We start from the raw sequence: 13,099 nt of genomic DNA, 5'->3' as shown, positions 1-13,099 counted from the left end.
GTTGTTCATTTATAACTGATAAATTACCACCACTGCTGGCAGAAATGGATGAGAATTTGGTTTTAGGATCTGACCACCTGGAGATCTCTATAAACGGGTCCACAGAGATCTGGTCTCCTCTAAGTAAGAGAAAACAGAGAATCTGGTTTTCTAGTCTTTGTCAATTTGTTTATTCAAATCATACCTTCTGGAAGAGAATAGTTCTTTGATATTTGGACCAGTGAGTTTTTCTCTTTCGGTGTTTATACTTGACTCACAACTAAAACTGCAGAATTGAAGCTATAATCTCTCTTTTTCTGTGCCCATATGCCCATGTGTCTGTAACTGAGATATGCCTTCACCTCTGACTGTGTGAGTGTGTAACGTTTTCTTACCTCTGAATGATATTAATATATTAAAATATAAAATCTCTTAAATTAATGGAGCTCTACCTGATTGGCATATCTAGATAAATTGCTCATATAAATTGAATATTCCTCAATTTCCCTGAAAATAACGAAGCTGAATTATGGGACTTTAAGCTACATTTAAACAACATATATTCTCCCAGAAACCAATTCACAACTATTTTAAGAAATCAACACCTCTATATTAAAGAGTTTGGCTTCTTTTTCCCAGAGATCATTAAACCCTTCCTACCTCGAGAGCACCCGTTTCTCAGGATATAGTAGACGAGGAGCCTCAACAACAGGCAGCAGGGCTGGGCTCCCTTCCCGACTGTGCCACCCACGTGCCATGTGACCTTGGGAGAGCTGATTAGCATCCCTGGGCCACAGTGGCCTCAGCTGTAAAATAGAGACCCCAACTAATTCTTTGTGCCTCCTTCATCCACTGTCAGTAGAGAAATCTTCTTAGGAAAAGATCACAGACTGGTAATTGTACACCTTAAGCAGACCTCTGAAATAATTCAGTCCAACGGCCTCATTTTATAGCCAGAGAAGCTGACGTGCCCCAAGTAAACTACACTTAGGGGAGACCAGAACCCTAGAACCCACTTCCCTCCCTCCTCTTTCACTGTTTTGTCCCTTCGTGTCATAAAAACTCTCTCTTCCACAGTGGAGTAGGTATATTCTTTTCATCCTACATCTCAGAACCCAAATATCTCAGAGCCACAGTTATCTGTCTGTCTCCCAGCTGCAAACTGGTTTCCTCTGGTTTCCTCTAGTCAGACTTCGCTTTCACAGAGGTTGAGGTATTTTCCCCACAGCGATTCCAGAACCCTAATTAAAAGAGACCAATCTCTTGAGCTCATGAAGGATTCTAAAGGAGAAACACTCAATGAAACACCAAATGCCGGGCCTGTTCATTACCTTTCCTTAGATTTGAAACCATACTCCTAAAAGAATAAAATAAAATAAATTCACTCCAATGCCATTCTACCATGATGTGTGGACTGACGGTCACTAAATTATTTGTTACTGGTCGGCTACAAGAAGTACGGAAATCAAGAGTTAGCATTTAGTGACCTTGATAGCAATCTGGCTTTGCCTGAACACTTAAGTGAGTCGAGTCATCTTGTTGAACAGGGTATCTATTAATCCAAATGTTGTTGAACTTGAGTGAAGTGTCATATGGAAGCTTCATACTAGTCATGTAAAATAAGACCATATGTCAGTTTACAATGAATTTGTACAATAACAGAAAATACTGGCCCTGTGCCCAAGACGATTTAGGAGCACCATGCTGTACCAATTCACTGAATGAGATTCCGTGTTTCAGACAACTGTGGTTTTAGAAGTAAATTCCAATGGGAATAATGAACTCAAATATCATCACACAGCAGTTATCTACCCTAAATGAGTGAAGGAGGTCACACATGAGATTCAACAGGGAAGGGTGAGGACCACGGCAAACCAGAGAGGCCCAGTGTTAATGGTACAAGCAGCTAGTCATCTTCATCTGACTATAACCATGTATGCCCAGACATCATGATTTCACAAAAGAAACCAGTAATTGAGGTTTTCAGGTAAAAAGTTCTTGATTCTTAAATGTTGGCAGGTAATTCATTTTCCTTTAGAAACATCATTGTAGACTTAATTATCCCATTAGCTCCCTAGATTAGGTCCGTGAGTGGCCACTTTGTCATTTGCTCTCTAGGGAAATTACATATTGATGTTCACGGATAGATTCCTCTTCCTTGAATTCTATTTTGAGGCTCCAAAAGCCCTTTCTAAAGAGTCAGGTGGTATCTGTCTGATGCCTTCTGACAGGATCTGTCAGATTTAGGAACCAAAGGAGCCTGGGCCCTCAAAATACCTCTGTTCTCAAAAGTTGTTCTCAGTAAGAGGCCAGCCTAGTTTCCAGGCCTTGTATCTACGCCATCCCCCAAGCCAATATCACTCTGCAAGTTCCCCTCAAGCTCAAACCCCGAGCTTGCCTCGTTTCATATGTGATGTCTTCTGCCATGATGACCCGTCTCTGACCCTGGGCTGCCCTGACACTGCTTCTGATCACAGACCTGGTTTGGCAGCCGGAGCCTCCCCAGCCTGTCCCTGCTCACTCCCAACAGGGCACGGTCATCAGTGGTGTCCTCCGCTTAGGGCCGAGGTTAGAACAAATCTTCCTCAGCTGCCCCCTCCCACCTTTCGGAAATGCACAAAATGCCTAAACTGGTGCGGCTCGTGCTTTCCCAAGGGCAGGGATTCTCCCCCTCTGCCGCCTTCCTCTCCTGAGTGGAGGTTCCTGGGCACATGGAGGAGGGGGGTTGGCAGGGTGTCACATTTACAGTGATGACATGCTGGCCTTGGTCCCGTGTCTCCTGTGAAATCCACAGGCACGGCTGAAGTCTGATCCGTAAAGGGATGGCGGTATAGCTCTGCCTGGTTCTCCCATGTCCCTGTGACTCCGCCATCACAAGGTCAGGAAGCTCAACCTCCAAACCTGGATGTCAGACAGAGTCTGGAAGAGCCCAGGGAGCCTGGCTCCCTGCAGGTGTCACAGGGACCAGGAGTGCTGACTATGGCATGGACGGTAAGGCGACCAGCCGAGCACACAGACCTGCTCACCTGACACGGTCCATCCACCTACTGACTTCCCTGCCCTTTAATGAATTCCTCTGGTGTGACTTCTGGTGAGGTATTTAGGAGACGACGTTTTGCGCTAAAACAAGCCACAGCTATCAGCCAAAACAAACAGCTTTCAGTAATCAGACAGCTGTTGAACCCACATGTCAGGGTCTGAGTGTAATGACTGGCTCCCTGGCACCGCCCACCCTGGGGGCACGCCACGGGGCTGAAGGACACTGGAAGACGGGAAACCACGGCCTGGACACACAGATGCTCCACTTCAGGGATGGGGTGGCACTGCTGGTGTCACCATGTGACCAGGTCCAGGCGACTCTCCACCTGCAGTTGCCGGGGACGGGCCTGCCTGCTACTCAGACGCACAGAAGAGGAAGAGCGGAACGTGGCTGAGGCCCGGAGGGCTTCGCGGCTCTTAGAACCAACACAAACGTGTGGGGTGGACATCCTGACAACGAGGTTTCTACAGACATTTGGTGGAATGGGCACTAGGTGTCAAGCAAGGTTTCTTGGATTTATACAAGCACCTACTCCAACGAGCTTACTAAGCACAACCCTGACACTGTTACTCTCAGGACACTCCTGTGAAGCCACCAAAGGCTAAGCCAGCTCCCAGCTTCCATCCGTGGTGGGAGGAGGCAGAGAGAGGCTGTCACCAGGCAGAGGGGAGCAGAGAGGAAACCAGAGTGAGGACTGAATGGCTTGCAGATGTAGCCCTGGCTCTGTAATAGAGAATAACCCTTGTTTTGTTGGAAGTTTACAGGGACACCATGACCTGGCCCATGTGGGCGGCTGCAAGAACAAAGAATGCCTGCAGCAAGAAGTTTGCAACAACCAACCACACCCCCTCCCTTGTTTTTTGTATAAAAGGAGCCTGTATTCTGACTAGAGGAGGATGGTTCTCCAAGGCATTAGTCTGCCATCCTCTCAGTCTGCGGGCTTTCAGAATAAAGTCGCTATTCTTTGCCCCAACACCTGGTCTCCCAATTTATTGGCCTGTCGTGCTGTGAGCAGAACGAGTTTGGACTCGGCAACAATTTTGGCGAAGCCAGCCAGGAGCCTTGCTGCTCATGGCCAGCCGGCCCCGTTTGGGGAATTTTCAGGTGAGGCCCTAGCAGCTGCCAGGACCACTTATCCTGAGGACCTTCCCCTCAAAATTCCCTGACGTGGCACCTGCTGCCCCAGCGCTTGGCAGCTGGAGCAAGGAATCGACATTTGGGGGCCGACGGGCTCCATATAGTAGGGTGAGTCGCTCTGGTGTGTACAGCCAGGAACTATTCCTCTCCATTTGGAGCTTTTTCTCTAGAAGAAGCCAATTTGTTTTGTATTTTAAGTGGGGTACCCTGTTGGAGAGTGGAAACAGTGGTTGGACTTCACCTGATCTGTGAATCGGTTCATTTGCTTCAGTTTTGTGTTTAGTCATGTCATACTTTGTTTGTGTTCTTGGTATTGGGGTTTGTTTGCACTTTTGTGTCTGGTTGTTCTTAAACTTCTAGATATAGGAAATACTCATCTGTCCCTAAGGAAAGCCCTTTGGGGTGTGTCTTAAACAAACAGGGAAAATATGGCTGTGAGCCTATGACTATGGAAAAGATGGCATTTTACTGTAACACTGCTTAAGTAATGTACACTTTAGGCTCTAGGGAACACTGGCCTGAAAATGGGTTGTTAAATTACTAAACCATTCTCCAGTTAGATCTGTTTTGCCAGAGAAAAGGTAAGTTGGAAGATATACCATATATACAAGACTTTATGAAATCCCATAATGAGGAAGGTCATGACTGACAGGGCCCAGGGCTCTTAGCCATTTTAAAGACCCGTGTAACAACTGCCACCCAAGAGCCTTAGGTACAACTGACAGTGCGGTCTCAACTAGTGGACTTTCTAACTTCTAACTTCTAACTTCTAAACTTCTGTCCCAGTACCAATGACTCAACTGCTGTTATGACCTCTGGAATGCAAATTTTGAGAAAGGGAGTAACTTGGAAATAAATAGACATCTTAAATGTCTTCCATAGAAGTTAGTAAAAATGTTTAGCTATCTACACAGGCAACTTTGATTTGTTCTATCTGCCAGAAACCCAATTTTGAATCCAACCTCTTATAACTGATGAGTCTTACATTGTTGTACATGACTCATGGCTAAAATTTTGAAATGGGAACTATGAGGTCTCTGTGTTTGTACGTACCTATATGTGTGCTGTAGATAACGTGGCATTGCCAAAGTTAATTTGTAAAAGAGCTCTATTTAATTGGCTTTAAAAAAAAATCAAATGCTTATATAAATACTCAGAAAAAAAAAAAAAACTGGCCAGAATGAAAATCAAGTTCCCGTGATCTAAAAAAATATTCAGTACTGAATCGATACCTGGTATTTGAAGCTAGTTTAAGCCTATTGGTTTGATTAATATAGACATGTCTTTAGATTCATTAATGGTAAGCATAAAACATCTACTGTATTTAGGTTTAATAGAAGCCCAATAAGACCTTGTCATATCTGTTACAAATTTGTCAGCAAGAAAAATAACTTGATATAATATTCTTGCAAGTGAGAAAGAGCCTTTGGGTAAACTCTGTAGGAATGATTATTTCAGGAATGTCTATTCAAATGATCGCCCCAGATATTTGGTAACTTAAAGTTTTAGAATTGTGCTAAATTAAGTTAAATGATGAACGTTTATTAAATAGCTAGGTCATTTTCAGATAAAGTAAGATAAACATTAATTGCTGAATACTGACTTCCTCTTACAGAGAAACTAAAGATATTTAGAAATATTAATGTATGTTTGGTGCCACCCTGAAATATTCCCTACTACTAAGGGAAACATTTCAGTATGCTAGGAAAGTAAGATGAATATTTTCAGTAAAATAATGTATAAGAAATGGAATTATATTTCGTTAAGAGTGAAAAACAGTGACTTTTTTCCTAAAGCTGGTTGCTTCTGAATGGAAAAGAAAATAAGGGACAAAATAAGATGGATACAGAAAGTTGTGGAAGGTTTGTGAAAGAGGAACCCTAAGAAAAGAGTTTTGTTCATGGTCTGGATTGGCTAAGTTTAAAATAAATGTAGTTGATTAAATAAATCTTAAAAGTAAGCTGGTACAAGACTAGATTTGGTTCTCTTTGTCTCTGTTGAGAGAATGAAGTTTTCTTAAAATGTTAATCTGCTTTTAGTAACAGATTGTAAAATTTCTTTTATCCCTTAAGTGACCTGTTCTGTATTTACCCTTGAAATATTTTTATTGTTTGTGAATAAGTACTGTTTCACAGTAACCTATACTTTTATCTGACCAAGTGTTTGGAAATTTTTAACAAGCTTCCCAAATACCAAATTTTAATCAGAATTCTTTTGACCTCCAGCTAAATCTGGGATGCTTTAGAGGGCCCCTGAAACATCCCAAAGAGATTTTAAACTAGTAAGTTTCATTTGGTACGTTACATGACATGGGAAGTACTGTCAAATGAATAATAAATCTTCCTAGGTTATACTGTATGAAAAAATATTATTAATATGGATATTCTAGAAATTACATGGAATCCCTAAAAATACGGTATGTCTGAAATGTTGTCAGTCATAATTATGGTTATTGTAACCAGGTTTCCTTATCGACTACAGTGTAACTAAGTGCTTAACCACGCTTTTAAGTCTTTTGTCATTTATAGACAGTTATTGTTTTATTCTGATGCTTTTGCAAAATGCTTTCTCTTCAAGGAGATTTGCTGGTTTCTGATAAATTTCAAACTATAGCACTGAACTAAACTGGGTAAGAAATTTTAAAAGTCTGATGAAAACTCTGATTTCATAAAGCTGTTAACAAAAAACAAAGATTTGTTACATGGGACTGAGTAATCTGATGAATACGGTTATAACTTTCATTTTTTACTGGCTTTTAATCTGTGTTCTCCAGATATAAAGAAGTCCTTCTTCTCAAGCTAATTATGACTTACAGCAGTTTGGTAAACTATCCCTTTCTCAGTAATCTATCCTTGGATGAAGATCAGATGCCCCATCACCTGCAAACAGGGGGTTATATATACTGTAACAGACATGATTTAAAAACTATCTTCAGCCTGAATCGAAGGACCCTTTATCAGGTACTCTTAACTAGACCATGCACAGCAAAAGCTAAAGAAAATTGACTTTTGGATTAATTTCCAGTCAGAAAGAGCCCCTGCACTGGACTGGCCTATAGAGGACTGCTCACCTTAAAACAATGCTCAAATGGAGAAGAAGCTACCAGACCAGGATGAGAAGACGACGACATCTGAGGTAGACAGCTGACCCAAGACACCGGGCCAGGCCTGTATACCAATGACTTTGATAATTGTTCATACTGTTGCTTATGAACAATGCCTGTATAACATTTTCCTTAAAGATAAGGATTGGTACAGAACAGATTAAGTCACATGACCTGGGGATACTCCAAGCCACACGTAATGAAAGTTCTTGGCTTAAATTCTTAATTATTTATTTATTCTTACTTACTATATTATTTGTATTTTGCCTGTTTTACAAAATGTTGCTTCTTACATTACCAAATATGTGACTGAGCCTCTGATAAAATAATGACTAGGCAACTTGAAACAGTAGGCCAGATATATACTTTTGTATGAGACCAATGACTGTAATAGTGCAAGTCTAGATATGGAAAAAGCAACAAGAGGGAATATTTTCCTGGATCATAACAGGCTAGTAAGACAGGTGGTCCACAGACATTTTTGCTCCTGTTAATAAGGCCTAGTCCCATAATAGCACATTGAGTGGTCTGTCAATAAAATCCTCGCCTGACCTAGGAATAAGCATTCCTAGCACCGTGGGACGAAATGGTCATGCCAAACCATGGTCAAATTTCTGATCATAAGGGCACTTGCCATCTGCCTCTACAAGGATTGGATCACGCTGGCACTTGCCATCTACCTCTGCTTGGATTAAATCATGAGTCACTGCAGCCGCTAACCTCCAACACACCCTGAAAGGAGACAGGGTGGAGACCAGGAATGAGGCACTCTGTGCTTTGGGAAAACTGGCTGAAAAGGTCTTCAGATAGTTAGACATTTTCAGGAAAAGATTTTATGAGCCCAAATTCTTGCATCTCCTCATATCTAAAAAAGCACTAAAATAATTAATGGTAATTACATCTGCTTTGGCCATTAAGGAGAAAAATGCATTTGAAAATCAAGATGGAATAACTGTACTTCAGACATCCAAGGTAAAACTAGGTAACCAATGTAGATGTGATTTCAGACAAGCTTCTGTATTGCTGAGAACTTGAGTTTTCTGAGCGGTGTCAAAATTAGAATGCCACCATCCATTCTCAAAGCAGTGTCTGCTGGCAACTTGTAGCTACAACCTTATGGGTTTAAGTTCTCCTCTTGTAGTTATTGAGTTTCTGGATTCATACTGCTTGTTGTACTTTCCTACCAGATAAATCCAGAAACATCATAACTGCCCTGGAGGACATAAAACAACAAATACATAATGCAGGGGATTCAGATGCATATGTGCAAAAAGTTATATTAACCTAACTTAACACCTGTTTTTCTGGCCTCTTTTCATGGATACCCCAAGGTCTCAAAACCATTCTTATGGAAATTCTACAATTTCTGTTATCATTTCTGTTAACAGGAGTTGATATGTATCTAATATTTAGACTGTTCTCCATTGTGTAATGTGCGGGAAACGAGCAACTAAGGCTCTTTCTGAACCCCCAGCCACACAGCAAGATCAAGTTCACTCATTCCATTTCAAGGGCCCCCAAATGACACCCTCATTCAGCAAGAACACGACGCCCATCTTCCCTATTTCCATAGAAAAGGAATTGACAGAAACTGACAGTGGGGATTTTGAAGGAGGATTAATAAAATGGCTGCACTTAGGCTAACAGATTGCTTATTCCTTCCAACTGACCTCACTGACCGGTTGCTACTCACGGTTCCAGGCCCATTGTTAAAACTAAAGCTATTGATCTTACTGTTTCTACTTTATTCCAGTAATTGAAAGCTAGAATCATGCTTGGTCTCTGAGTCAATCTCCAGGGAGAAGGCCCCAGGACTTTAACCTTACAAAATAGCCTGAATTACCAAGAAGACCACACCTTGGGTGCTTATAAGATAAAGAGATGGAAAGAGTGACAAACGCTAGTGTCTATAGGACTAGTCACCTGGAGGCATCATGACACCATTCTAAGTCTTCTGATGAACTAAATAGCACAAGAATCTAGTGTAATTCTGGTACAGTGGAAAAAATTAACATTAAAGATATGTATTGAGAACTGGAACCAAAACTCCAAGTTCAACAAAGTACCAAGGAGTTTTATCAGGATCAAACAGTTGTAAATAAAGAGAGAGGAAAAAAAAGAAAGAGAGAGATTATACTACTGACTAAAGATGTCCAGGAATGTTCCCTGACCAAGGCTGATCAATTCCATTCCATAATCACCCCCTCATCACCCCATTTCAGCAGGAAGTAGCCAGAGCAGTCATCGCCTCTTTTCCCACAAGATCGTGGAATGGATATTGACAGTGGGGAATTGTAGTAGAGAATAGCCTTTGTTTTGTTGGAGGTTTACAGGGACACCATGACCTGGCCAACGGGGTTGACTGCAAGAGCAAAGAATGCCTGCAGTAAGAAGTTTGCAACAACCAACCACACCCTCTCCCTTGTTTTTTGTATAAAAGGAGCCTGTATTCTGACTAGAGGAGGATGGTTCTCCAAGACATTAGTCTGCCATCCTCTTGGTCTGCTGGCTTTCCAAATAAAGTCGCTATTCCTTGCCCCAGCACCTCATCTCGTGATTTATTGGCCTGTCGTGCAGTGAGCAGAACGAGTTTGGACTCGGCAACAGCTTCTTCCCCTGCATGGCACCCTCTGTCTCCCCACAAGGTTCAGCAGGCCATGGTTTTCACAGCCAGAGGACTAGGCATCCAGCAATCATGTGAGAACCTGGCCCAACCTAATTTACTAGTGTCCCCAAGCGGACAGAAGGACATGTTCCAGAGAAAATACAGCACTAATATTACCTGTCTCAATTCTTTCTTTGGAATGAGGCATAATATAAGTAAATGAAATGAACCAGACTGTAATTTCTTTTATGTGTATTTCATCATGGTTTCCCCGTCACTCCTCCATCTTCATGTACAAGCCCTGTCCCACCAGGTTCACGACAACTGCTCCATCACCCCCTGCACCCACCCCCCGTTGTCATCACCTCCCACTTCTAGACGGTCCCCATCATGAATAAAGCCTTCAGCACCTCGGCGGGTCATGGTTTTCAGCCCCTCCCCCGTTACCACCATCACTCTGGGAAATTCAACGTGCCTGGGAGCCCCCGCCCACCTCCCAGCCTCACAAGCCTGGACTCCCTCAGAGCCAGTGAGGACGTCCTCTCCCCCCACAACCTCGGCCAGTTCCTCCCACCAGGACCACTCCCTGCACCGTCACCATTGGAAACCGCTCCCTGAAATCATGGATTCCAGCATCCCACCCTGACCACACCTTCCACCCTTGACCCCCACAGCCCCTCCTGGATGTCCCACAGACGCCTCAACTGAGAATGACAAGCAGAGAGGAGTCAGAATCAGAGCCAAGGATTTAAATCCTTTAATAGTATTTGCTGATGACAGAAGTCAAGGATCCTCAGCTGAGAAGTGTTGGCTGTGGCTGCAGCTAAGGCTGAGGCTGTGAAGACTCCTGTCAGGCTCTGGGACCCAGGCTTCAGCCGTTCCTTCTGGATCCAGGCATCTCATCAAACAGAGCGTAGGCTGTATCCTTCACTTGGCGATGGGGCTCTGCATTGTTGTCAACTGCTCCCTCCACATCTTGTGAGGTGGTCTGCATGCCGCCAGTGTTGGCATCGGTGCCTACCAGATCAAGGATGTAGTCGGTCAGGTAGTCAAGCGTGGAGAAGAGAAAATCTGTTGTGGATGAACTCAGAGTATGGACATACTGATCCTCCTGCAGAAGGCAGTCCACGTAGCTCACAGGGAACTGGAGCTCGGTTGTTCCAAGATCGGCAGGGGTCTGACAGGAGTGGCTTTGTTGCTCAGACATGATGTTTGCTGGCTTTGGCTCCAATCAGCTCTGCTTGACTTCCCTGCAGCACTGGGCCTCTCAAGACACCTGCACTGGGCCCTGCTCATTATATCCCCAAGCTCAGCCCCTCATTGGTCAGCGAGCTGCCTCTGTGACATCCTAGACTTTGGGATGTCACGGGTTTCAATTGTGCCTTAATCAGGCCTCAGCCAACACACATCCATGACTGGTACCTGGTCACTCTGACCGGACCCTGATATTGAGGGAACTGTAATTTTCTGCTTGACTTTAACACTGTAGAAATAAATGCATGTTTCCATGGAAACTTTTCCCTGTCTTTAGGACATCACACCACGTTATCTGATTCTAGTCTTACATTGTCTTTGAGGTCTTTTACAACCTTTTGTTAGTTGCAGGTTACTGACAAACCTATGCAACAGCCTGTCTAGTAGAGATTGAATTGTTCCCCTCTCAGGATGTAACAAAACCAGTTTTGCTTCCATGTACACATTCATTGAAATATTCTTGATCAATATTCCTGTATTGAATGTTTGGATTCTCTTTTGAACCAGTTATATTATTTTCCCATTCCCTCATTGAGTAAGTAGAATCTTTTAACTCATGTTCCTATTATGTCTTTTAGGAGTGTCTTGATTTTACACAGTTTGAAAAGTATCTTCTGATTATTTCAGAAGTTACAATGAGTTGCTCCATAGATTAGTCTCTCAGAATGAGGGAAATAAGTTAGAGAGAGGGAAAAGTGTACTCGGTACCCAGTTTAAGCCCAGACGTGTCTTTTCTTGGCTGTCCTAGGCCAAAGCACCAAGAGATGTTTCTTTCTATTGTTTTCTCATTTTAATTTTCCTCCCCACTAATTTTGTGCTTCCACTTTGTTTTGGGTTCATCAACAGCTGGTAAGAGTTACAGCTATTTCCCTTCCAAAAGAGAAAGAAGGAAGGAAGGACCCTGATCCAAGCAATTTCAATGTAATTTCAATATCCAAGCAGGCACATCTCCGTAGGTTTCCAGGTCTGGGAATAATCCTTTGTGGTTTGAGGCTCCTCCCTCTGATCTCATGATAGGTCCTCAGCAGCTCTGCCCTCTAGTCGCTAGGCTCCGCCTTCGGAATCATCTTGCCTTTATTCTGAATGGAGCACATGTTAGCAACTGAATAGTTTTATCAGCCTGTTTTCTGCTTGCCAAATTTTGGGAGTCCCACAGCCTTCTTTCATTTCATTTTCTAGGGATGGCATTGTTAATGCTAATTCAACATACTCGAAAATCTTGTAGTCTCCCATGTATGTCTTGGGGATTCAGGCCCTTAGACAAGAGGCTGGTTCAGAAATCCCTTCTGGGAAATCCCATCTCTGTTCTTGCTTCTGCTGAGATGGCTGGTGTCATCCATGATTCACAGCCGATTTTGCTCCAAGGAGCCCTCTGAATACTCTCATGTTGGATCCCTCAGAGGTACTAGCAAAAGAATGTCTACCTACATCCTTGATTTTATCTCTACAGGACACTTTCCTGACAGTCAATCCTCTAATTTTAATGTCTCTCGCAATCTGGATAGACAGCTAATTTCTCATATGTTCAAGTCCTGGTTCCTTTTTGCTTAATGGTTCTTCCCTCAATTTATGTCTTTCCTCTGGCATTTTTACCAGTAGTAGCAAGAAGAAACAAGGGCGTGCCTTCAACACGTCCCTTGGAAATCTGCTCAGCTCAATTTTCAATTCACTGCTTACAAGTTCTGTTTTCCACATAACTATAGGACACAATTCAGCTAAGATTTCTGTGACTGTGTGACAAGAATCCCCTGTCCTCCAATTTCCAATATCATGTTCCAAACTTCCTTGTAAACCTTCACCAGCAACACCTTTGATGCTCATATTTCTATCGATAGTCTGCCTGGGATAACTTAAGTATTCTTTAAGATAATACAGGCTTTCTTTACTATGCTCCTCACTACACTTTGAGCCCTCACCAAGAGCACTTTTAACAGGCATTTTTCTACTAACTATTCAAGGTAATCCAGGATTTTTATCAGCC

At 42.9% G+C, this 13,099-nt stretch overlaps 1 protein-coding gene across 4 annotated transcripts in view; it reads right to left on the bottom strand.

Annotated features, from left to right (window-relative positions):
- The window catches only part of SYTL5 (synaptotagmin like 5), a 215,836-nt gene that overhangs the window by 116,581 nt on the left and 86,156 nt on the right, over positions 1-13,099 (bottom strand). The gene's annotated exons all lie outside the window — the stretch shown is intronic.

Source organism: Camelus bactrianus, chromosome X, assembly GCF_048773025.1.
Source record: "Camelus bactrianus isolate YW-2024 breed Bactrian camel chromosome X, ASM4877302v1, whole genome shotgun sequence".
Taxonomy (NCBI): domain Eukaryota; kingdom Metazoa; phylum Chordata; class Mammalia; order Artiodactyla; family Camelidae; genus Camelus; species Camelus bactrianus.
This window is presented reverse-complemented; position numbering and strand designations above follow the sequence as displayed.